Raw genomic sequence first — 24977 nt, forward strand, 5'->3', positions numbered from 1 at the left:
AAGAACTTTTCCTATGGGTGTGCACTGGCTCCTCCCTCTATGCCCCTCCTCCAGACCTCAGTAAGAGAACTGTGCCCAGAGGAGATGGACAATACGAGGGCAGGATTTTATAAATCCAAGGGTAAGATTCCCACCAGCCCACACCAATCATACCATGTAACCCGGAACATACATAACCAGTTAACAGTATGAACAAACAACAGTAACGGTCCAAGACCGATTCCAACTGTAACATAACCCTTATGTAAGCAACAACTATATACAAGTCTTGCAGAGTTTCCGCACTGGGACGGGCGCCCAGCATCCTCTACGGACTAGGAGAAATAGATTTACCGGTAGGTTTAAAATCTTATTTTCTCTTACGTCCTAGAGGATGCTGTGGACTCCGTAAGGACCATGGGGTTTATACCAAAGCTCCCAATCGGGCTGGAGAGTGCGTATGACTCTGCAGCACCGACTGAGCAAATGCTAGGTCCTCATCAGCCAGGGTATCAAACTTGTAGAATTTAGCAAAAGTGTTTGACCCCGACCAAGATGCTGCTCGGCAAAGCTGTAATGCCGAGACGCCCCAGGCAGCCGCCCAAGAAGAGCCCACCTTTCTAGTGGAATGGGCCTTAACCGAATGCGGTAACGGCAATCCAGCCGTAGAATGAGCCTGCTGAATCGTGTTACAGATCCAGCGAGCAATAGTCCGCTTCGAAGCAGGCGCGCCAATCTTGTTGGCAGCATACAGGACAAACAGAGCCTCTGTTTTCCTAATTCTAGCCATCCTGGCTACATAAATCCTCAAGGCCCTGACTACATCCAGGGACCTGGAATCCTCCAAGTCACTCGTAGCCACAGGCACCACAATGGGTTGGTTCAAATGGAATGCAGAAACCACCTTAGGCAAAAATTGAGGGCGCGTCCTCAATTCCGCTCTATCAACATGAAAAATCATGTAGGGGCTCTTGTGAGACAAGGCCGCCAATTCTGACACTCGCCTTGCAGATGCTAAGGCCAACAACATGACCACCTTCCAGGTAAGAAATTTCAACTCAACCTTGTTAAGTGGTTCAAACCAGTGTGATTTTAGGAACTGCAACACCACGTTCAGGTCCCATGGTGCCACTGAAGGCACAAAATGAGGCTGGATGTGTAGCACTCCCTTTACAAAAGTCTGGACTTCTGGAAGAGAAGCCAATTCCTTCTGAAAGAATATCGAGAGGGTCGAAATCTGTACCTTAACAGAGCCTAATTTCAGGCCCATATCCACTCCTGTCTGTAGGAAGTGGCGAAAACGACCCAAATGAAAATCTTCAATAGGGGCGTTCTTGGTTTCACACCAAGACACATATTTTCGCCAGATACGGTGATAATGTTTTACAGTCACCTACTTTCTAGCCTTTATTAGAGTAGGGATGACTTCCTCCGGAATCCCCTTCTCAGCTAGGATCCGGCGTTCAACCGCCATGCCGTCAAGTGTAACCGCGGTAAGTCTTGGAACACGCAGGGACCCTGCTGCATCAGTTCCTCCCTTAGAGGAAGAGGCCAGGGATCTCCTGTGAGCACCTCCTGAAGATCTGAGTACCAGGCCCTTCGAGGCCAGTCTGGAACAATGAGTATTGTCTGTACTCTTTTTCGCCTTATGATCCTCAACACCTTTTTGATGAGAGGAAGAGGAGGAAACACGTAGACCGATTGAAACACCCATGGCGTTACCAGGGCATCTACTGCTACTGCCTGAGGGTCCCGGGATCTGGCACAATACCTCCGAAGCTTCTTGTTGAGGCGTGACGCCATCATATCTATTTGAGGAACTCCCCGAAGACCCGTTATCACTGCAAAGACTTCTTGATGAAGTCCCCATTCTCCTGGATGGAGATCGTGTCTACTGAGGAAGTCTGCTTCCCAGTTGTCCACTCCCGGAATGAAGACAGCTGATAGAGCGCTTACGTGATTTTCCGCCCAGCGAAGAATCCTGGTTGCTTCCGCCATCGCGGCTCTGCTTCTTGTCCCGCCTTGGCGGTTCACATGAGCCACTGCTGTGACATTGTCTGATTGAATCAGAACCGGTATGCTGCGAAGAAGACTCTCCGCTTGTCGAAGGCCGTTGTATATGGCTCTTAGCTCCAACACGTTGATGTGTAGACAGGACTCCTGGTCTGACCACAGTCCCTGAAAATTTCTTCCTTGGGTGACTACTCCCCATCCTCAGAGGCTCGTGTCCGTGGTTACCAGGATCCAGTCCTGAATTCCGAACCTGCAACCCTCCAGAAGGTGAGCACTTTGCAGCCACCATAGAAGAGACACCCTGGCCCCGGGGGACAGTGTTATTTTCCGATGTAAATGTAGATGGGACCCGGACCATTTGTCCAGAAGGTCCCATTGAAACATCCTTGCATGGAACCTGCCGAAGGGGATGGCCTCGAAGGCTGCCACCATTTTCCCCAGAACACGAGTGCATTGATGAACTGACATTCTTTTTGGCTTTAGCAGGTCTCTGACCATGTTCTGGATGTCCTGGGCTTTTTCCAACGGGAGAAAACCCTTCTTTTGTTACATATCCAGTATCATATCTAGGAACGTTAGTCGAGTTGTCGGAATCAACTGTGACTTCGGTAGATTTAATATCCAACCGTGTTGCTGGAGCACTCTCAGAGAGTGTCACATTGCTCAGCAATTGCTCTCTTGATCTCACCTTTATCAGGAGATCGTCCAAGTATGGGATAATTGTGACTCCATGCTTGCGCAGGACCACCATCATTTCCGCCATTATCTTGGTGAAAATTTTTGGGGCCGTGGACAGCCCAAAGGGCAAGGTCTGAAATTGGTAATGACAATCCTGTACAGCGAATCTCAGGTACTCCTGATGGGAAGGATAGATGGGGACATGAAGGTAAGCATCCTTTATGTCCAGTGACACCATAAACTCCCCCTCCTCCATGCTAGCTATTATCGCCCTGAGCGATTCCATCTTGAATTTGAATCATTTCATGTACAGGTTAAGGGATTTTAGATTCAAAATAGGTCTGACCGAACCATCCGGTTTCGGGACCACAAAGAGGGTTGAATAGTACCCTCTTCCCTGTTGGTTCAAGGGAACCCTGATAATTACTTGCTGTTGACACAGCGTTTGAATTACAGCTAACACCACATCCCTGTCTTGGGTAGAAGCTGGTAAGGCCGACTTGAAAAATCGGCGTGGGGGCACCTCTTCGTATTCCAGTTTGTAGCCTTGGGAAACTATTTCCAACGCCCAAGGATTCAGGTCTGAGCTGACCCAGACCTGGCTGAAGAGTCGAAGACGAGCCCCCACCGGTGCGGACTCCCGCAGGGGAGCCCCAGCGTCATGCAGTGGGTTTTGTAGAAGCCGTGAAGGACTTCTGTTCCTGGGCACCAGCCGAAGCAGGTGTTTTTTTCCCTCTACCCTTACCTCTTGCAAGGAAGGAGGATCCCCGACCTCTTCTGGACTTTTGTGACCGAAAGGACTGCATCTGATATGTTGGAGTTTTCTTCTGCTGTTGGGGAATAAACGGTAAAAAGTTAGATTTACCTGCGGTAGCTGTGGAAACCAGGTCCGCCAGCCCATCCCCAAACAACACATCTCCCCTATAGGGGAGAACCTCCATATGCTTTTTCGAATCCGCATCACCCGTCCACTGGCGGGTCCATAAGGATCTTCTCGCTGAAATAGCCATGGCATTGGCTCTGGAAGCCAGTAATCCAATGTCCCTTTGAGCGTCTCTCATATACAAGACTGCGTCTTTGATATGGGCTAGAATTAACAAAACAGGATCTCTATCCATGGTATCAAGGTCAGCCGACAGGTTATCTGTCCAGGCTGAAACTGCGCTACACACCCATGCCGACGCAATTGTAGGTCTTAGCAAAGCTCCAGTATGTGAATAAATAGACTTTAAAGTAGTCTCCTGCCTGCGATCCGCAGGATCCTTGAGGGCCGCTGTGTCTGGAGACGGTAGCGCCACTTTCTTTGACAGGCACGTTAAAGCCTTGTCCACAGTGGGAGGGGATTCCCAACGTACCCTATCCTGTGTAGGGAAGGGGTATGCCATATTAATTCTTTTGGGAATCTGCGGTCTCTTATCCAGAGTCTCCCAAGCTTTTTCAAAAAACTCATTAAGTTTATGAGATGGGGGAAAGTTTATTATCTGTTTCCCTTAAAAATGTGTACCCTCGTGTCAGGAACAGAGGGTTCATCAGCAATATGCAACACATCTCTTATTGCTATAATCATACACTGAATGCTCTTTGTCACCGTAGGCTGCGCTGTGTGTCAGGAGATGCTATATATATAAAGAGAGCCGACATGTGGATAATTAACAATATTTAATGTAATTAAAAAAGCAATAAATGAACATATATAAACCAATCACAATGAAAGGAACACACCTTGTAAGCTCAGGATATTAATATGCTCTATGAGAACGTAATAGATAGATTCAGGACACAATAATGGTGAGTGTCCGTTTTTCATAGGCTAAATAGCCATAGCATGGATTAATAGCCGGTGAATTGAGCACAGAAAGTTCCAAGAGTCTGAGTGCTTGCAGCAGTTGGATATTATACGTAGACGGTTTTACCTCTCCAGTGGGCAGGGCGAGAGTCGTGCGTCCCCGACTATCCGTCCTGCAATGCCCACGTCCACACAGCGGCGGGGAGGAATGAAAATCGCTTGAAGAAATGACTGGCTGTAGAGACGTGACGTCCAGCGGTCGCTCTCAGCAAATTTGTCAGCCAGATAGGAAACCGTTCTCGTCCGTGCAAGTAACACCTGTGACTAACTGAGCAAGGTGTGTAGGAGGGCGGGGTCTGACGCGTTTCGTCACATACCATGTGACTTTTTCAAAGATGTAGTCCAAAGATGTAGTTCAAAGATGTAGAGGACTACATCTTTGAAAAAGTCACATGGTATGTGACGAAACGCGTCAGACCCTGCCCTCCTACACACCTATTAATCCATGATATGGCTATTTAGCCTATGAAAAACGGACACTCACCATTATTGTGTCCTGAATCTATCTATTACGTTCTCATAGAGCATATTAATATCCTGAGCTTACAAGGTGTGTTCCTTTCATTGTGATTGGTTTATATATGTTCATTTATTGCTTTTTTAGTTACATTAAATATTGTTAATTATCCACATGTCGGCTCTCTTTATATATAGCATCTCCTGACACACAGCGCAGCCGTTGTTTTTTGTTTCTTTGTCCACTCCACATAGTGTTCTCGGCACGCGCAGTATCTCAGGAGCTGTTCTTAATTAGGAAGGTTTAAACTGTCTATTTGCCACATTACATAGGCGCTGTTTAGCAGTTAAGTGTTGTTGTTTTGTGGTTATCAGTTAAGTAGGTCTGCTTCTCTCCCCTCAGTCCCACGTTGCCAACAGGACTCCCTGAAAATAAAAACCTAACAAAATTATTTTTCCACAGAAAACTCAGGAGAGCTCTCTGCAGTGTACCCTTCTCCTCTGGGCACAGAATCTAACTGAGGTCTGGAGGAGGGGCATAGAGGGAGGAGCCAGTTCACACCAATAGGAAAAGTTCTTTTAGGTGCCCATGTCTCCTGCGGAGCCCGTCTATACCCCATGGTCCTTACGGAGTCCCCAGCATCCTCTAGGACGTAAGAGAAATATATATATATATATATATATATATATATATATATATATATATATATATATATATATATATATAAGCAGTGCAATGAGGCGGCACTCTGGAGACTTTTCAAGTGATTTATTGAAGTGTTCTACGTTTCGGCTACCAAACTATTTCCACTAGAATTGGGATTAATTATTACCAATGCAAATAGATGCTACACTTGCGCCAAAGGGCCTCAATGAAGCCCTTAATTTAAGATGCTTTTTGTGAGAAGCTTGGCAGGCAAGCGGGTAATCTTGGGCTTTAATATAAAGGTGATGTAGCATCTATTTGCATTGGTAATAAAGAGAGGAGAGAAAGAAAAAGTGACCCTTGTTGGGAGCACTCACTCTTGGAAACAATTGTGATTGAGATTATGCATAATGAGGTAGATATTAAAACGTAACCTTTAATTATTTTTAAATAAAATAAAAGTACACACAAAATTGCTGTTTAAAAATATGACTAAAAAAGTGAAACATTGGTTTGGAATTACGACTGTGAATATATAGGTGAAAACATATATATAAGGCAAAGGCGTTAGATTATGGCAAAACCAAAAATTGCCCGCCAGGTATTAATTTTTAAGGGTTAGTGCAATAGCCAGAGTATTGCCGTCCAGAAAAACCTACAACACCAGGTATTCCTTAGTGGTCAACCACCTAAGTACTGACCAGGCCCAACACCGTATTGCTTCCAAGATCGGACGAGATTGGGCATGTACGGTGTGGTATGGTAGTAGATTTAGGTTTGATGAGGCAAAAACCTGCAGCTGGTATGCGGCTGTTGAGTATACCATAAACCTGGTTATTAGGATGGGCAAATAATCTCTTAAAATAGAGATATGTGTTTGACCATCATTGCACCAAATTGTATTCCAAATGTGTAGGTATACGGAGGTTTAAATCATATGGTCAGTCGGTTTTGCCAAATGGAGCCGTCTTGTATGTTGCTTTTTTTGTGCTGTGCAACATCATTCAAAATAGATTTTGCTTGTGATAGGGCAAGAATGGACCCTTATTATACTGATGACATGCCAACAAGATTAATGAACATTGAATCACGAATATGTTTCAAATATGTAATGTGATTAAAGCTGAAACTATAATGATCAAGATGAATCCACCATCCTCCCCCTCCACCTTCACAGAAAGTATAGGGCTGGAAATGGAAATGCACTAGAAAACATATTTGTCAGCTGAACAGACAGATTAGCAGAAGTGGATAGATAGATAGATAGATAGGAAATATATTTTCCAGAGACACAATCTCTGTTATCCACACTAAGGCTAACTAAGTCATTAGAGCCTGAAATACCACATGCTGTCTTTATCACAATCTTGTCGAGCTGTTGTACTTTCAGTAAGGAAACAAATGGTCATGTATACACTGTGTGTCCACAATAAAAAAATATCAGAATTGTGACATGCCAAATATCATTTGTGCTAAAATAGCAAGTGTGTATACCTTGATTCTATGCCTGTATTTGAGACCTGTATAAAGAAACAGTGCTATTTATACAGGGATGAGGGAGTGACGACACCTGTACTGTAATTGCTACAGCTGTAGAGAATAACAGATTGTTACTAATTATAATGTGTCAGCCACAAAATGACACAAAAAGTGTCAAAGAATTTTACTATGTGTTGATAGCACTTAGAAAGCAGAAAAGCGTATCATATACAATGAATAATGCCTTAAATAAGTGGCATAAATTTGCCGAAAAAAGAGACCAATGCACATGCTGTTAAATTACATCTGTGCGTGGCTGGAGAGCGGGAGACGGGAAATGTGCAGGATATAAAAAAATTATACTTATAGCCGCCTGGCGTCTGTATCCTGCTTGCTGAATGCCGCTAACAGCTCGGCTATACGAGCTGTGTGTCTCTGCGGCTCGCCTGGTCTCCTCTCCTGCCGGTCTGCTGGTCACGTGAGCGCGCTCACCGTGACCACGTCCATCACCCCCAACGTACGTTTCACAGTTAGCTTGTTCACGGGTAGTGTGAACACTAGGTGTGCAGACCCGGTTTAAATCTGCTGAAGTGATTGCTAATTGCCTGCACCTATTAGTAATGATAGGGTCTGACTGCGTGCGGTGAGCTGCACAGTAAAAACTGAGGGAATGTCCTGCACATGTTAGAGCAAATATGGGTAATTAGTGAATAGATGACCTGCATTAACCTATGAAAAGTGTCATTGGAGATAAGTTGAAAACCTGTCTACATATGATATTGTTTGGGTTTTATTTTTTGTACACATTATATAGTATAAAAATAGTAATATATTGTATCTATAGGTAATTTCAAACATATATAAATTGAAAAGGAATTAAAATAGGAAAAAAGGAATTAAATGATAGATAGGAAAAATTATATGTGAAGGTTAGTAAAAAACAGTGTGACCTGTGCTGATTAGTGGTGCTTGGATATTGAGTTAGGGTGTTGTAATAGGAGTGAAAATGTGTGTAAACTGTAAAGGAGAAACAGGGGAGGGGAATGATTAGCAAAAATTAGTGTTGAATAGTGGGATGACTGCGATGAGGTATGGTGGGGGCATGCTGTGAATGGTGATGAAGATAGATGCTGATAGTGTGTGGGAGGGAGGGGGATATTGAATGCCCTGGAGAAAAATTGTGAAAGATATGTGCAGAGTGCATAAAGGAAATCAGATGTGAATTGCATGTATAAAGAAATGGTGAATAGTGATATGCTGCTAGTAAGTAGGTGAAAGATGTATATATATGGAAAGAGGGGGGAAAAGATGACGTTAGACACAGTAGTCCCTGCTTGGATAATTAATGCCAAAATATTAGCTTATTTATAGTGATGATATGATCAAATTGGAAGGAAAGCGCTAAAATTAATGGTTTCATTAAGTCCTTGAGGGTGTAGTGAGTCCAATCTGAAAGTCCACTCACACTCCTTACGTAGCAGAGTATTGGTCCAATCTCCTCCTCGTATACCAAGTTTGACTTGCTCTAGTCCACAAACTCTGAGTTCATTCCACCGACCTGCATGATTGGAAACAAAATGTCGTGCCACAGAGGTGATTTGCTTCATTTTTTGTAAGTCTTTAGTCGCATTGCGAATGGATCCAACGTGTTCCAAAATTCTTTGCTTGAAGGCTCTGGTCGTGATGCCCACATATCTTTGTCCACAAGTGCACACTATACAGTAAACCACTCCTTCTGTTGAGCAGTTAATAAAATGTCTGAGTTTAATATCTTTACCATAGCGGTCCTGGATATGATCAGTCTTAAGGATGTATTGACATGCTCTACAGTGACCACATGGATGTGTGCCGATCGTTGGTTGTGATTTCCCTTGTGTTTTTTGGAAATGGCTGGACACCAATCTGTCTTTCAAATTTCTCGATCTCCGCCAGCTCATGGATACTTGTGGTCCAAGTTTTTGAGATAAGGTGGGATCCAAATGGAGGATTCCCCAATGTTTTTGGATAGCTTGTTTTACCTGACGCCACTCTCGACAGAAACCCCCTACAAATCTGATGGTATTGTCCTCTTGTTTCTTTTCAAAGATTAAGTGCTCTCTCTGGATAGTCTGAATGTTTCTGCTGGCTTTCTTAATAGAAGTATTGCTGTATCCTCTCTCCCGTAGTCTCTTCGAGAGGTCTTTGCTTTGATCCGCAAAGTCCTGATCGTTGGAGCAGTTCCTTCTTAAACGTAGATATTCCCCCTTAGGTATGTTCATAATTGTTGGAGGAAAATGGGAACTGGTTTGATGTAACAGAGTGTTTGAAGATGTCTCCTTCCTATACAGTTTTGTTGAGAGCATTTTGCTTTCATCTTTATAAATTAGCACATCCAGAAATGGGAGTTCTTCCTGACTGATATGATGGGTAAGTCGAATATTGAGATTATTGTTGTTGAGATGTTCAATGAAAAGGAGAAGCATCTGTACGTCACCTTCCCATATCATCAAAATATCATCAATGTACCTTACCCACATGATGATATTGGATGTAAAGACATCGTTGCTGTCAGTGAACACAAATTCGCGTTCCCACCATCCTAAGAAAATATTAGCGTACGTGGGGGCACATGCTGCCCCCATAGCTGTGCCCCTGGTCTGTAAAAAGAATCTGTTGTTGAAAGTGAAGAGATTATGACTGAGTATAAATTGGAGTAAGTCAGCAAGGAATACGTGGAATTTCTCCATGCCTTCCATATTCATGAAATAGTTGACAGCTTCAAGTCCTTTATCATGGTCAATTGAAGTGTATAGTGCCTCAACGTCCAAAGAGACTAAATATTGGTTTGTTTCCAGTTTGACATCATGAATCTTGCGAAGAACGTCTGTGGTGTCTTGGACAAAGGAAGGGAGACCCAAAACGTGGTGTCGTAGATGTAAATCGACAAAGATACTGGCTTTTTCAGTTAAAGATCCTATCCCCGATACGATCGGTCTTCCTGGTGGTTGCCTCATGTTCTTATGTATCTTGGGGAGCATGTAAAATGTAGGGATACTGGGATGTGTTGTCTGGAGATACTGATATTCTGAAGATGTTATAGTCCCTTCCACATGTGCATCGGTAAGAATCCGGTTGTATAGCGTCTTGTAATTTTCCATGGGGTTCAGTAATACTCTTTGATAGCACGTTTGGTCTTCCAGCTGTCGATATGCTTCCTGTATATATTGTTCTCGGGGCCATAGCACCACGTTTCCCCCTTTGTCTGATGGCTTAATAATAACGTCCTGCCATGATTCAATCTCTCTTAGAGCATTTAATTCTTTCCTGGATAGATTGGAATTATACAAACTTCTGGTCTTCCGAAGGTGTATGTGGTCAAATTCTTGAGATACTAATTTGGTAAATATCTGTATCTCAGGGCTCGTCTGCTCTGTTGGAATAATTAATCCCAATTCTAGTGGAAATAGTTTGGTAGCCTGATGAATTTATTATACTAAGTCACCACTTTTTATTAATTGTTTTATTATTTTTTCATTTCTTAATGTGCAGTCCGCAGTTTTTGCATTAATATTGTCTATTTGTAAGTATATCACATTGATATCGCTCTGATTAATATAAGTTTTATGTGCGTATGGTTTTATATATATCAGATCGTCTTATTTATTTATTGTTCACTAGATTTGTTGTGTTAGACAAATAATGCAATGGCTGAATGGAGGTAGACATATTGTTTACATGTTGCTATGGTTTCTCTCTTCCCAGCCACAACGCGTCAGCTGGACGGGCCGGCGTGACGTCACTTCCGGCGGGACCGGGAGGACGCGACCGGAAACCGGGCAACGCGTTTGGAGGCGGTGGGTGTGAGCGATCTCACTCAGGTATTTAAACACTTTCTGTTGATGTACACATTTATCCTGACGAAGGGGCTGCGTCCCCGAAACGTAGAACACTTCAATAAATCACTTGAAAAGTCTCCAGAGTGCCGCCTCATTGCACTGCTTGTATGTGGGAGATCACCTCCACGAGGAGGGCACCGGGAGCAGCTGTTCGCTGGCGGAGGGGACCGCAGGAGTGCCGGGTCACTGTGAAGGTTATATATATATATATATATATATATATATATATATATATATATATATATATATATATATAAATATATATATATATATATATATATAATAGCCCAGATCTGTTGTGACTCTGTGCCTGTGTGTCTAACGCTGGGTGTGGCTAGGAGCTCTCATTGGGTTAGTGGCAGGTCTATCACACCTAGTCCACAGCTGATTGGGTGAGAAACGCCCTCCCACACAGGTTACATCCAATGGGAGGCTCTGCCCTTTGGCTGCTGTGTGTTGCCAGAGCAGCTTTAACAATGGGGCTGATGGAGCTGCAGCTCCAGGCCCACACCCCAAAATAGGCCCACTGCATCTGTAGCAACATACCCTCCAACAATTTACACATAAAAATCGGCACAAATTCAAAAAGGGGGCATGGCCACGGGTAAAGGCATGGCCACACCCCTTTTCCTATACTTTCAATGGAAGTTTGGAGAGCAAAAAATCGGTATAGACCATAAAAAACATACTGTACCTGCCAAAAAGGTACAGCTGGATGGTAAGCCACTACATCTGCAGCAAGTCTCTGCGCTGTGGGTAGGGGGAGGGGGGAATAAGATTTTACTTACCGGTAAATCTATTTCTCGTAGTCCGTAGTGGATGCTGGAGACTCCGTAAGGACCATGGAAATAGACGGGCTCCGCAGGAGACATGGGCACTTTAAGAAAGAATTTAGATTCTGGTGTGTTCTGGCTCCTCCCTCTGTCCCTCCTCCAGACCTCAGTTAGAGAAACTGTGCCCGGAAGAGCTGACAGTACAAGGAAAGGATTTTGGTAATCCAGGGCAAGATTCATACCAGCCACACCAATCACACCGTATAACATGAGTTTATAACAACCAGTCAACAGTATGACAACAACAGAGCATCAGGTCCAACACTGATGCAACCATAACATAACCCTTATTGAAGCAATAACTATAAACAAGCATAGCAGAAGAAGTCCGCACTTGGGACGGGCGCCCAGCATCCACTACAGACTATGAGAAATAGATTTACCGGTAAGTAAAATCTTATTTTCTCTAACGTCCTAGTGGATGCTGTGGACACCGTAAGGAACATGCGGATTATACCAAAGCTCCCAAACGGGCGGGAGAGTGCGGATGACTCTGCAGCACCGATTGAGCAAACACAAGGTCCTCCTCAGCCAGGGTATCAAACTTGTAGAACTTTGCAAAAGTGTTTGAACCTGACCAAGTAGCTGCTCGGCAAAGCTGTAATGCCTAGACCCCTCGGGCAGCCGCCCAAGAAGAGCCCACCTTCCTCGTGGAATGGGCCTTAACTGATTTAGGCAGCGGCAATCCAGCTGCAGAATGAGCTTGCTGAATCGTGTTACAGATCCAGCGAGCAATAGTTTGCTTTGAAGCAGGAGCACCAAGCTTGTTGGAAGCATACAGGATAAACAAAGATTCTGTTTTCCTGACCCTAGCCGTTCTGGCTACATAAACCTTCAAAGCCCTGACCGCATCAAGTAACTCGGAATCCTCCAAGTCAGTAGTAGCCACAGGCACCACAATAGGTTGGTTTATATGAAAGGATGAAACCACTTTCGGCAGAAATTGTGGACAGGTCCGCAATTCTGCTCTATCCGCATGTAAAACCAGATAGGGGCTTTTATTTGACAAAGCCGCCAACTCTGACACACGACTAGCCGAAGCCAAGGCTAATAGCAATACCACCTTCCACGTGAGATATTTTAACTCCACCGTTTTGAGTGGTCCAAACCAGTGGGATTTCAGGAAACTCAACACCACGTTAAGATTCCAAGGTGCCACTGGAGGCACAAAAGGGGGATGAATATGCAGCACTCCCTTTACAAACGTCTGAACTTCAGGTAGAGAAGTCAACTCCTTTTGAAAGAAAATGGATAGGGCCGAAATCTGGACCTTAATGGAACCCAATTTTAGGCCCAAATTTACTCCTGACTGTAGGAAGTGAAGGAACGGCCTAGCTGGAATTCCTCCGTAGGGGCATTCCTGGCCTCACACCCAGCAACATATTTTCGCCATATACGGTGATAATGTTCAGCTGTTACGTCCTTCCTAGTCTTTATCAGCGTAGGAATGACCTCATCCAGAATGCCTTTCTCCGCTAGGATCTGGCGTTCAATCGCCATGCTGTCAAACGCAGCCGCGGTAAGTCTTGGAACAGACAGGGCCCCTGTTGCAACAAGTCCTGTCTTAGAGGAAGAGGCCACGGGTCCTCTGTGAGCATTTCTTGCAGATCTGGATACCAAGTCCTTCGTGGCCAATCTGGAACAATGAGTATTGTTCTCACTCCTCTTTTTCTTATTATTCTCAGCACCTTGTGTATGAGAGGAAAAGGAGGAAATACAAAGACCGACTGGAACACCCACGGTGTCACAAGGGCGTCTACAGCTATCGCCTGAGGGTCTCTTGACCTCGCGCAAAACCTCTGTAGTTTTTTGTTGAGGCGGGATGCCATCATGTCCACCTGTGGCAGTACCCACCGACTTGCAGTCTGTGCGAAGACTTCTTGATGAAGTCCCCACTGTCCCGGGTGGAGGTCGTGTCTGCTGAGGAAGTCTGCTTCCCAGTTGTCCACTCCCGGGATGAACACTGTTGACAGTGCACTTACGTGATTTTCAGCCCAGCGAAGAACTCTGGTGGCTTCTGCCATCGCTACCCTGCTCCTTGTGCCGCCTTGTCGGTTCACATGAGCCACTGCGGTGATGATGTCTGACTGAATCAGAACCGGTTGGTCGCGAATCAGGGTCTCCGCTTGACGTAGGGCGTTGTATATGGCCCTTAGTTGCAGGATGTTGATATGAAGGCAAGTCTCCTGACTTGACCACAGACCTTGGAATATCTTCCCTGTGTGACTGCTCCCCACCCTCGGAGGCTTGCATCTGTGGTCACCAGGACCCAGTCCTGAATGCAGAATCTGCGGCCCTCGAGAAGCTGAGCACTCTGCAGCCACCACAGGAGAGACACCCTGGCCCTAGGGGATAGGGGGATTAACCGATGCATCTGAAGATGTGATCCGGACCACTTGTCCAGTAAGTCCCATTGAAAGGTCCTCGCATGGAACCTGCCGAAGGGAATGGCCTCGTATGATGCCACCATCCTTCCCAGGACTCGAGTGCAGTGATGCACTGACACCTGTTTTTGGTTTTAATAGGTTCCTGACCAGTGTCATGAGCTCCTGAGATTTCTCTATTGGGAGATAAACCCTTTTCTGGTCTGTGTCTAGAATCATGCCTAGGAAAGGCAGACGAGCCGTAGGAACCAACTGCGACTTTGGAATATTTAGAATCCAGCCGTGTTGCCGTAATACTTCCACAGAAAGTGCTACGCTGATCAGCAACTGCTCTCTTGATCCCGCTTTTATGAGGAGATCATCCAAGTATGGGATAATTGCGACCCCTTGCTTCCGCAGGAGTACCATCATTTCCGCCATTACCTTGGTAAATATTCTCGGTGCCGAGGAGAGACCAAACGGCAACGTCTGAAATTGGTAATGACAATCCTGTACCACAAATCTGAGGTACGCCTGATGAGGTGGATAAATGGGGACATGAAGGTATGCATCCTTTATGTCCTGAGACACCATAAAATCCCCCCTTCCAGGCCTGCGACGACCGCTCTTAGCGATTCCATCTTGAACTTGAACCTTTTCAGGTATATGTTCAGGGATTTTAAAATCAATATGGGTCTGACCGAACCGTCCGGTTTCGGGACTACAACATGGTCGAATAATAACCCCCTCCTTGTTGAAGGAGGGGAACCTTGACCACCACCTGTTGAAGATACAATTTGTGAATTGCAGTTAACACTAATTCCCTCTCGTGGGGGGAAGCTGGCAGGGCCGTCGGTGAGGGGGCATCTCCTCGAAGTCCAGCTTGTATCCCTGAGACACAATATCTATTGCCCAGGGATCCAACAGGGAGTGAATCCACTTGTGGCTGAAATTTCGAAGACGTGCCCCCACCGGGCCTAGCTCTGCCTGTGGAGCCCCAGCGACATGCGGTGGATTTTGTAGAGGCCGGGGAGGACTTCTGTTCCTGGGAACTAGCTGTGTTGTGCAGCTACTTTTCTCTGCCCCTGCCTCTGGCAAGAAAGGACGCACCTCGGACTTTCTTGTTTCTTTGTGATCGAAAGGACTGCATTTGATAATGTCGTGCTTGCCTAGGCTGTGCTGGAATATAAGGCAAAAGATCAGAATTACCAGCTATAGCTGTGGAGACCAAGACAGCATCTTTTATATATATATATATATATCTATATATCTATATATACATACTAGGGTCTCAATCTCTGCTGACAAGGTATCTGTCCACGCTGCTACAGCGCTATAAACCCATGCCGACACAATCGCCGGTCTGAGTAGAGTACCAGAATGTGCTTTTACTGCATGCTATCTGCAGGATCCCTGAATATAGCTGTGAAGTCAGCCCTACCTTTTGGGCAAACGTGACACCCTAGGGGAAGACTCCCATCGTATCCTGGCCCTAGTAGGGAAAGGATACTCCCTGAGAATTCTTTGTGGGGAAACTGCAGTCTCTTGTCTGGAGATTCCCGCTCTTTTTCTTCATGAGAGGAGGGAAATGTACCTCAGCTTTCTTCCCCTTAAACATGTGTACCCTTGTGTCAGGGACAGATGAGTCATCAGTGATATGCAAAACATTTTTTATTACAATAATCATATATTGAATACTTTCCTGCCATTTTGGCTGTAACTTTGCATTATCGTAGTTGACACTGGAGTCAGACTCCGTGTCGATATCAGTGTCTATTATTTTGGATAGTGAGCATTGAGAGACTCTGAAGGTCTCTGCGACATAGGGACAGATATGGGTAGATTCCCTGTCTGTTCTCTATTTACCTTAGCACTTAATTACACATATCCAAACAGGTGTCGGCGTTGTCTACGGAGACACCACTCACACACACATTTGCTCCATCTCCTCCTAGGGGAGCCTTTTACCTCAGACATGTCGACACACACGTACCGACACACCACACACTCAGGGAATGCTCATCTGAAGACAATTCCCCCACAAGGCCCTTTGGAGAGACAGAGAGAGAGTATGCCAGCACACACCCCAGCGCTATAAACCCAGGAATAACACAGTAACTTAATGTTAACCCAGTAGCTGCTGTTTACATAGATTTTTTGCGCCTAATTATGTGCCCCCCCCCCCTCTCTTTTTACCCTCTTCTACCGTGTATCTGCAGGGGAGAGCCTGGGGAGCTTCCTCTCAGCGGAGCTGTGGAGAAAAAATGGTGCAGGTGAGTGCTGAGGAAGAAGCCCTGCCCCCTTGACGGCGGGCTTCTGTCCCGCTTAAATATACATTTTCTTGGCGGGGCTCATACATATATACAGTGCCCAACTGTATATATGTGTACTTTTGCCAAAAGAGGTCCATATGCTGCCCAGGGTGCCCCCCCCCTGCGCCCTGCACCCTTACAGTGACAGGAGTATGTGAGGTGTGTGGGAGCAATGGCGCATAGCTGCAGTGCTGTGCGTTACCTCAGTGAAGAACGGAGTCTTCTGCCGCCGATTTCGAAGTCTTCTTGCTTCTCATACTCACCCGGCTTCTGTCTTCCGGCTCTGCGAGGGGGACTGCGGCGCGGCTCTGGGATCGGACGACGAGGGTGAGATCTTGTGTACGATCCCTCTGGAGCTAATGATGTCCAGTAGCCTAAGAAGCAGGACCTAGCTTCAGAGAGTAGGGCTGCGTCTCTCCCCTCTGTCCCACGATGCAGGGAGTCTGTTGCCAGCAGAGCTCCCTGAAAATAAAAAACCTAACAAAATACTTTCTCACAGCAAGCTCAGGAGAGCTCACTGAACAGCACCCAGCTCGTCAGGGCACAGTCTCAAACTGAGGTCTGTAGGAGGGACATAGAGGGAGGAGCCAGAGCACACCAGAATCTAAATTCTTTCTTAAAGTGCCCATGTTTCCTGCGGAGCCCGTCTATTCCCATGGTCCTTACGGAGTCCCCAGCATCCACTAGGACGTTAGAGAAATTATTTTACTGCAGCGTTCTATGGGGGTCATTCTGACCTGATTGTTAGCTGCAGTTTATCGCAGCGATCAGGTCAGAACTGCGCATGCGCCGGTACATGGCTGACAGCCAACGGCTGTCATTGCCTAGCGATCACCTCTGCCTGATTGACAGGCAGAGACGGTCGCTGGGCAGGAGGTGGCGGCATTTGGCCGCCATTTTGTGGGCACGGTCCGGCAAACGCAGGCGTGGCCGGACCGTGCAGGGGGCAGGCCGCAGCAGCTGTGTGATGTCACACGCAGCCGCTGCGACCCAGGGCAGCTACGAGTAACTCCCGACAAGCCGCAGGAGCTACGCTGCCGGGAGTTACTGTTCAAGTACAAAAGCATCGCCGCTGTGCGATGCTTTTGTACATGTGCGGGGTGGGAGCAGCCTGACATGCGGGGCGGACTAGCCCTGTGCTGGGTATCCCCCCGCATGTCAGTGTAAGTGATCGTAGCTGTGCAAAATTTAGCACAGCTACGATCAGGTCGGAATGACCCCTTATGTCCTGCTGCCAGTCTGCCTGCCCCCTCCGGCATCAACAATCCCCACTCCCTAGCCACGGCGCAGGTGGAACAAAAGCTGCTGCGGCCAGTGGAATAGATGTGTATGAAAGCGGCGCAGCGGAAGTCTTTCATAGCCATCCCTGATCCGCATACTCTCTGAGCCCTGGAGCCTCTTCTGCACGTGATGTCACAGAAGTGCCTCCCCGCCACAGCCGCGCTCAGATCCCCAGAGGCCCTGACTCCGCAACACAGCACCCCGGGCTGTCAGCCTGGAAGCCCTGTGATGGCTAATGTAATGGATAGAGTGGGTAATGACTGGACGCTGAATCAATGTAAAAGGTGACAGTGCTGTGCAGTGCAGTAGGTGTGCAGGGTCACTGACACTGCACAGCACTCTCACCTTTTACATTGATTCAGCGAATCAGTCACTTCTGCCAGCCAGTCGATATTGTTAGCGCCGGTGTCCCAACGCCCCGCATTACAGGGAAGTAGACGCACTAACTAAACTACAGCTCCCAGCAGCCCATAGCGCTGAAGCATTCCGCTGCTAAGGGCTGCTGGGAGCTGTAGGTTATTGAGTGCATCTTCTTCACTGTAATGCGGTGCGTTGGGACAACGGCGCTAACAATAGTGACTGGCTGCTTGGCTGCTGTCCTCCCTTTGGCAGTAGCTCTCCCTGCCAAAGGGAGGACAGCAGCTTTGCTGCTTCCAGGAGGAGATGCAGGAGAAGCATTACCCGCCCCTCCCCCACTTGCAGTACCTCCGTGCCCCACACCTTCCCTCCACCAGCCGCAGTGGTTCCGGACCCTCTCTCCTACCGCGTCTCCCCCGCACCCACTACTTCCCCAACCACAGCACCTACTAGGTGATTCATCAGGCCCTGAGTGCGCTGTTCACGCCATTGCAGGGGGCCTGGACCCCACCCGCGGCACCACCGCAACTGCTCCTCCCCCACCCGCGGCACCCCCGCAACCGCTCCTCTCCCACCCGCTGTGGCTCCGGACCCCCTCCCCCACCGTGGCACCCACCTCACCCCCACCTGCGGTACCTCAGCACCAGCCCCACCCGCTGCACCCCCGCAACCGCCTCTCCCCCACCCGCGGTACCCCCGGACCACCTCCACCATCTGCGTCTCCCCCGCACCCGCCACTTCCCCAACCACAGCACCTACTAGGTGATTCATGAGGCCCTGCGTGCGCTGTTCATGCCGTGCAAGGGGCTATGACCCCTTAACCATGGCACGCCCTTTGTCCGTGCAATATTTAACTACTCACACAATTTTGATAGGAATTAATACTCCTTATAATAAGGGCATGCAAGTGTTAAGGGGGCGAAGCCTCTTATGACGGTGTGAAGAGCGCCCGTAGGGCGCGATGAATCACCTAATAAATATAAATATATATATATATATATATATATATATATTCCGGAGTGACCGGCACTCTGTCACTATAAGCAGCTGCCTCGGTGCCTTCCCTGGCTGCATGCCAATGTAAATCATTCAAAGACGGGTGGCACTCACGAGGTCTGACGAAAGCTAGAATATAGCTGAAACGTTACCAGAGCTCAGTCTCTCTCGTTATTTCTTTCCGCTGTGAAAAGTCCTCGTGAGTGCCACCCGTCTTTGAATGATTTATATATATATATATAGATAGATTTTCAAAATTAAATATAAAATAAATAAATTGTACAAAAAGCATAAAATATAGCAATTAAATATTTCCCACTATTCAGATTCGAAAACCAAATGTACTTGAATGAATGAATATTTTTTCAATGAATTTCTTCTGCTGTTGACATCCTGAGATACTGTAGAGACAGTGAGAGGAAAACGTACTGCCGCAATCCTTGTTATATTATGTAGGAGGAAGCAGCAGCCCTTCATAGAACAGCAACGCCATACAGATGTGTCCTCATATATCCAGCATCAATACGCCATGCAGCGTGAGTGATCCGCTAGGTCCCGCGGCGTCTTATTCCGAACACAATGTGGCTAGGACACACAAGGAGACTTTGCTGATTAATGTGAAATATGACACTTGGATATTGTGTGTGACTAAAGCCAGGTACACACTGGGTGATTTCATCCTAATAAATGTTGTTATCGTTTATTTTTAGGCTTGTATCGTCCAGTGTATCATTCAGTGATCACCAATATTGAGCAGACATGCAGCTGAGACTGTCAGTGTCGGGCTGAGCTGCATGTCCAGGAATGCCATAGGTGACGTCAGTGGTAGTTATCGTTAAACGATAATGTTCAGTGTGTACGCGCTATATTGTTGAACGCTATATTGTTCAACAATATAGTCGTAAATCGCCAGCATTTCAGCATCGCTCAGGGTGCACCCAGCTTAAGGGGTCTATTTACTAAGCCTTGCATGGAGATAAAGTGGAGGGAGATAAAGTACCAACCAATCAGCTCCTAACTGCCATGTCATAGGCTGTGTTTGAAAAATGACAGTTAGGAGATGATTGGTTGGTACTTTATCTCTGTCCACTTTATCTCCATTCAAGGTAAATATACCACTAAGTCTGTATACTGAGCAGAACATAACTAGTATTGGAAGAAATCTGCAGTTGCTACATTGTAGCACTTCATATACAGATACAGAAACTCAGTCACACATAGATATACAAGTCATATATCACATTCATCAGCACAGTCTCCTTGTGTGTCCTAGCCGTCGGGGACTGATGTCATGAACTGGGCAGGCGTGTACAGACACGCCCACCCAGTTCAGCTGTCAATCACCGCCGGCCGCCGCAGCATGTGTACGGGAGGGTCGGCCGACTGCCCCGTACACACACAGCGACGCGCCAATATATCGGTAGATATATTGGCCATCGGCTGTGCTGCGGGGCCGACGCGATACGTCTGTGAACGACGGAGTTCACAGACATTTCGGCCGTACACATTGGCCGACGGACCCGCGATATATCGGCCGTTCAAGAGAACGGCCGATATATCGGCCAGTGTGTACGGGCCTTTATAAACACAAGTCAAGTGTTGCAGTGGAACTCTGTGAACACACTTGAGTAAGAGTTATTCAGGACAGCAACCTGAGTTGCTTAAACAGGACTTTGAGTTATGAAAACAGAAAGTCCTTTCTGACCAGTTATGAAACTGCAGAAGCTGAACATGTTGAGAACAAAACTAAAATAAAGCAACATAAAGTGCAGATGCTGCAACAGTAAGAAAGAAACACTACCCACATTTACGTGATCACACTGCAGAGCTAGAAGCACAACTTGTGGAATTAAAGATGTGTATTGTGAGAGATGGAGAAACTGATGGAGAAAATGAGCATTGATTAGCTGTGCTCATGGGAAATAAAATGCATATGACTGTGAGAAAAGTGGAAATGTAATTAGCACCAGAATTTGATTCTTGAGATCCAAGCAATAGTCATGAAGAGAAAATGCACCAACTAAACTATGCTGAAGGAGTACTTTTCTAGAACAAGAAAATGGGCTATACCAGAGGTCCTCAAGGCACCCCAACGGTCAGAGCCGGATTAAGGGGGGTGCTCTGGGGGTAAGTACCCCGGGCACCCCAGTCGGCAAGGGCCCCCTGCCACCCACAGCAGATCGGATCTCTGTGACCGATCTGTGGTGGAGCAATGTGCTCCCCACTGACAGCTGATACTTGCGGCTGCCGATGCTGCTCTCCACCTACCCCTTCCCAATAAAACCGCCCGCATGTTGCGTGAAGACACTACGCCGTGCGTGTTCTCCTCCTGTACCGCATCTTGCCATCACTCCTGTTCCAGCTCTCTCCTCATGTGCGCTTTCTCCTCCCCCTGTTCCAGCTCTCTCTTCATGTGCGCTTTCTCCTCCCCCTGTTCCAGCTCTCTCCTCATGTGCGCTTTCTCCTGTACCTGCTCCTCCCAATCCTAGGATGCCAGCCAAATAATTGCTAAATTGGATGCTACGGGGGAGTGTGTGTGAAGGGGGGGGGAATTGTCAGAATTATTTTGGTTATTTGTTAAAGGAATCCCTGCCTTCACCTACATATGTGTGTATGTATATATATATATATATATATATATATATATATATATATATATATATGGGGGGGGAAATGAAGGACAGCGCCTTTGGTATATCAAGCTAAGACACACTAGTGGGTGTTTTACAGAAAACTCCTTTCTATAAACCCCTTTAAATTAACACGACACACCTCAGAAGTGGATGAGTGGTAGCTCTTACACAGTATGTGAATGGATATTTAGAAAAATAGAGTAAGTAAAAGTGCTAATTGTGTCTAAAATAGAATTCAATAGAGATACCCTGTGAATTCGGGTGAATAGTATTTAAAATAAGTAATAACTTAGCTTAAAAAATCTTCAGGCTGATGACTCTTAAATGCAGGACATGTAAAAAAGAGAGATAAAAGCGACATAGTCTGTACTGTTTTACAAATATTTTTACAAAAGCTCAAGAATTAGGAACTCTGCTAGTTCCAATAATCATTTGAAGGGGTGAGCGTCCAGTCCCTGTCCCAACGGGTTTCGTCCTAACATGAGGATTTCAACAAGGGGATGTTCAATGTGGGCAATGGATATGACACAATGCAGGATATTTATGGTATTTATGGTGTTGGTGAGTGGTCACATGAAAACTAATGGATATGACATGTCATATCCATTAGTTTTCATGTGACCACTCACCAACACCATAAATATCCTGCATTGCCCACATTGAACATCCCCTTGATGAAGTTAGGACGAAACGCGTTGGAGCAGGGACTAGACGCTCACCCCTTGGACTTCCCATAAGCGGACAGATAAGCTAAGTTATTACTTATTTTAAATACCATTCACCCAAATTCACAGGGTATCTCTATTGAATTCTATTTTAGACACAATTAGGCGCTTTTACTTACTCTATTTTTCTATCTATATATATATATCTATATATATATATATATATATATATATATATTAGAGATGTGCGGCTGGCACATTTTGTGTTTTGGTTCTAATTCCACTTTCGTGTTTTGGTTTTGGCTTGGTTTTGCCAAAACCACCCTTTCGTGTTTTGGTTTTGGATCTGGATGATTTTTGAAAAAAACATAAAAACAGCTAATATCACAGAATTTGGGGGTAATTTTGCTCCTACGGTATTATTAACCTCAATAGCAGTCATTTCCACTCATTTCCAGTCTATTGTGAACACCTCACACCTCATAATATTGTTTTTAGGCCTAAAAGTTGCACTAAGGTGGCTGTATGACCAAGCTAAGTGACAAGAGTGTGCGGCACAAACACCTGGCCCATTTAGGAGTGGCACTGCAATTGCAGACAAGATGGTACTATTCAAAAACTAGTCCCCAAACAGCACATGATGCAAAGAAGAAAAAGAGGTGCACCAGGGCTGCTGTATGACCAAGCCAAGCGACACAAGTGTGCGGCACAAACACCTGGCCCATCTAGGAGTGGCACTGCAGTGTCAGACAGGATGGCACTTTTCAAAAACTAGGCCCCAAATAGCATCTCATGCAAAGATGTAGAAGAGGTGCAATGAGGTAGCTGTATTACTAAACCAAGCAACACAAACAATTCCCACTGGAATTATACGTCGAAATCACTGGCATTAAATGGCAAAATCACTGGAATTAAATGGCAAAATCACTGGAATTATACGTCCAAATCACTGGAATTAAATGGCAAAATTACTGGAATTATACTGCAAAATCGCTGGAATTATATGGCAAAATCACTGGAATTATATGTCCAAATCACTGGAATTATATGTCCAAATCACTGTAATAATACTGCAAAATCACTGTAATAATACTGCAAAATCACTGGAATTATACGTCCAAATCACTGGAATTAAACGGCAAAATCACTGGAATTAAATGGCAAAATCATTGGAATTATACGGCGAAATCACTGGAATTATACTGCAAAATCTCGGTATCGCCTGCCTAGTGAAGTGGAATCTAGATGGGATTTGGTACCGGGGACAGAATACCTCCATCAATTGTCTAAATCCCACTGCACTAATGTCAGATACCGGACGCACGTCTAACACCAACATAAGTGTCAAGGCCTCAGTTATGAGGGCTTCCATCGTCATGTGAAGCTGAACCACTAGTCATGAAAATAGGCCAGGGCCTCAGCCGTTCCTTGCCACTCCGTGTCGTAAATGGCATATTGGCAAGTTTACGTTTCTCCTCAGACCACTGAAATTTATTTTTTTGGGTCTTTTTACTGAACTTTGGCTTTTTGGATTTTACATGCCCTCTACTATCACATTGCGCATCGGCCTTGGCAGACGACGTTGATGGCATTTCATCGTCTATGTCATGGCTAGTGGCAGCAGCTTCAGCACTAGGAGGAAGTGGTTCTTGATCTTTCCCTATTTTATCCTCCAAATTTTTGTTCTCCATTATTTTTTTGGAGTTATATAACACAATATGCGGCACAGGAATGACTGACGGCTGATGGCCAGGACACTACCACTGGTCTGATGCAGCATAACACAGCAACACTGTAAGGGACTTGTTGTTGTTGTTGTTGTTGTTGTTGTTGTTGTTATTGTTGTTATTATTATTATACGGCAGCAGTGAACATATAGCAGCAGCGTATACCACTGTGACTGCCTGGTCACTGAATGACTGATGGCCAGGACACTACCGCTGGTCTGATGCAGCACAACACAACAACACTGAACTGATGCAGCACAACACAGCAGCAATGGACATATGGCAGCAAGAGGACACAAACACTGTGACTGCCTGATCACTGGAATGACTGATGGCTGATGCACAGGACACTACCACTGGACTGATGCAGCACAATACACCACGACTGAACTGATGCAGCACAACACAGCAGCAATGGACATATGGCAACAAGAGGACACAACCACTGTGACTGCCTGGTCACTGGAATGACTGATGGCTGATGCACAGGACACTACCACTGGACTGATGCAGCACAATACACCACCACTGGACTGATGCAGCACAATACACCACCACTGAACTCATGCAGCACAACACAGCAGCAATGGACATATGGCAGCAAGAGGACACAACCACTGTGACTGGACAAATACAGCACAAGACACGGACACTGAGGATGGAGACACGTCCTCTCTCTACACTCTCCAATGCCGTAGTGGCAGGGACGCGCGGCTCCTTATATGGAATCCAAACCCCGCGAGAATCCGACAGCGGGATGATGACGTATCCTATATAATAGCCCAGATCTGTGACTCTGTGCCTGTGTGGCTAACGCTGGGCGGAGTCACAGTCACAG

At 46.0% G+C, this 24977-nt stretch overlaps 1 protein-coding gene and 1 pseudogene across 2 annotated transcripts in view; both read right to left on the bottom strand.

Moving 5' to 3' along the window:
* Positions 1 to 24977, bottom strand: part of MID2 (midline 2) — a 907753-nt gene that overhangs the window by 826573 nt on the left and 56203 nt on the right. The window lies entirely within an intron of this gene.
* On the bottom strand, positions 6271 to 6389 carry LOC134950339 (5S ribosomal RNA; annotated as a pseudogene).

The sequence above is a fragment of the Pseudophryne corroboree genome, chromosome 8, assembly GCF_028390025.1.
Source record: "Pseudophryne corroboree isolate aPseCor3 chromosome 8, aPseCor3.hap2, whole genome shotgun sequence".
NCBI classification, from domain to species: Eukaryota; Metazoa; Chordata; class Amphibia; order Anura; family Myobatrachidae; genus Pseudophryne; species Pseudophryne corroboree.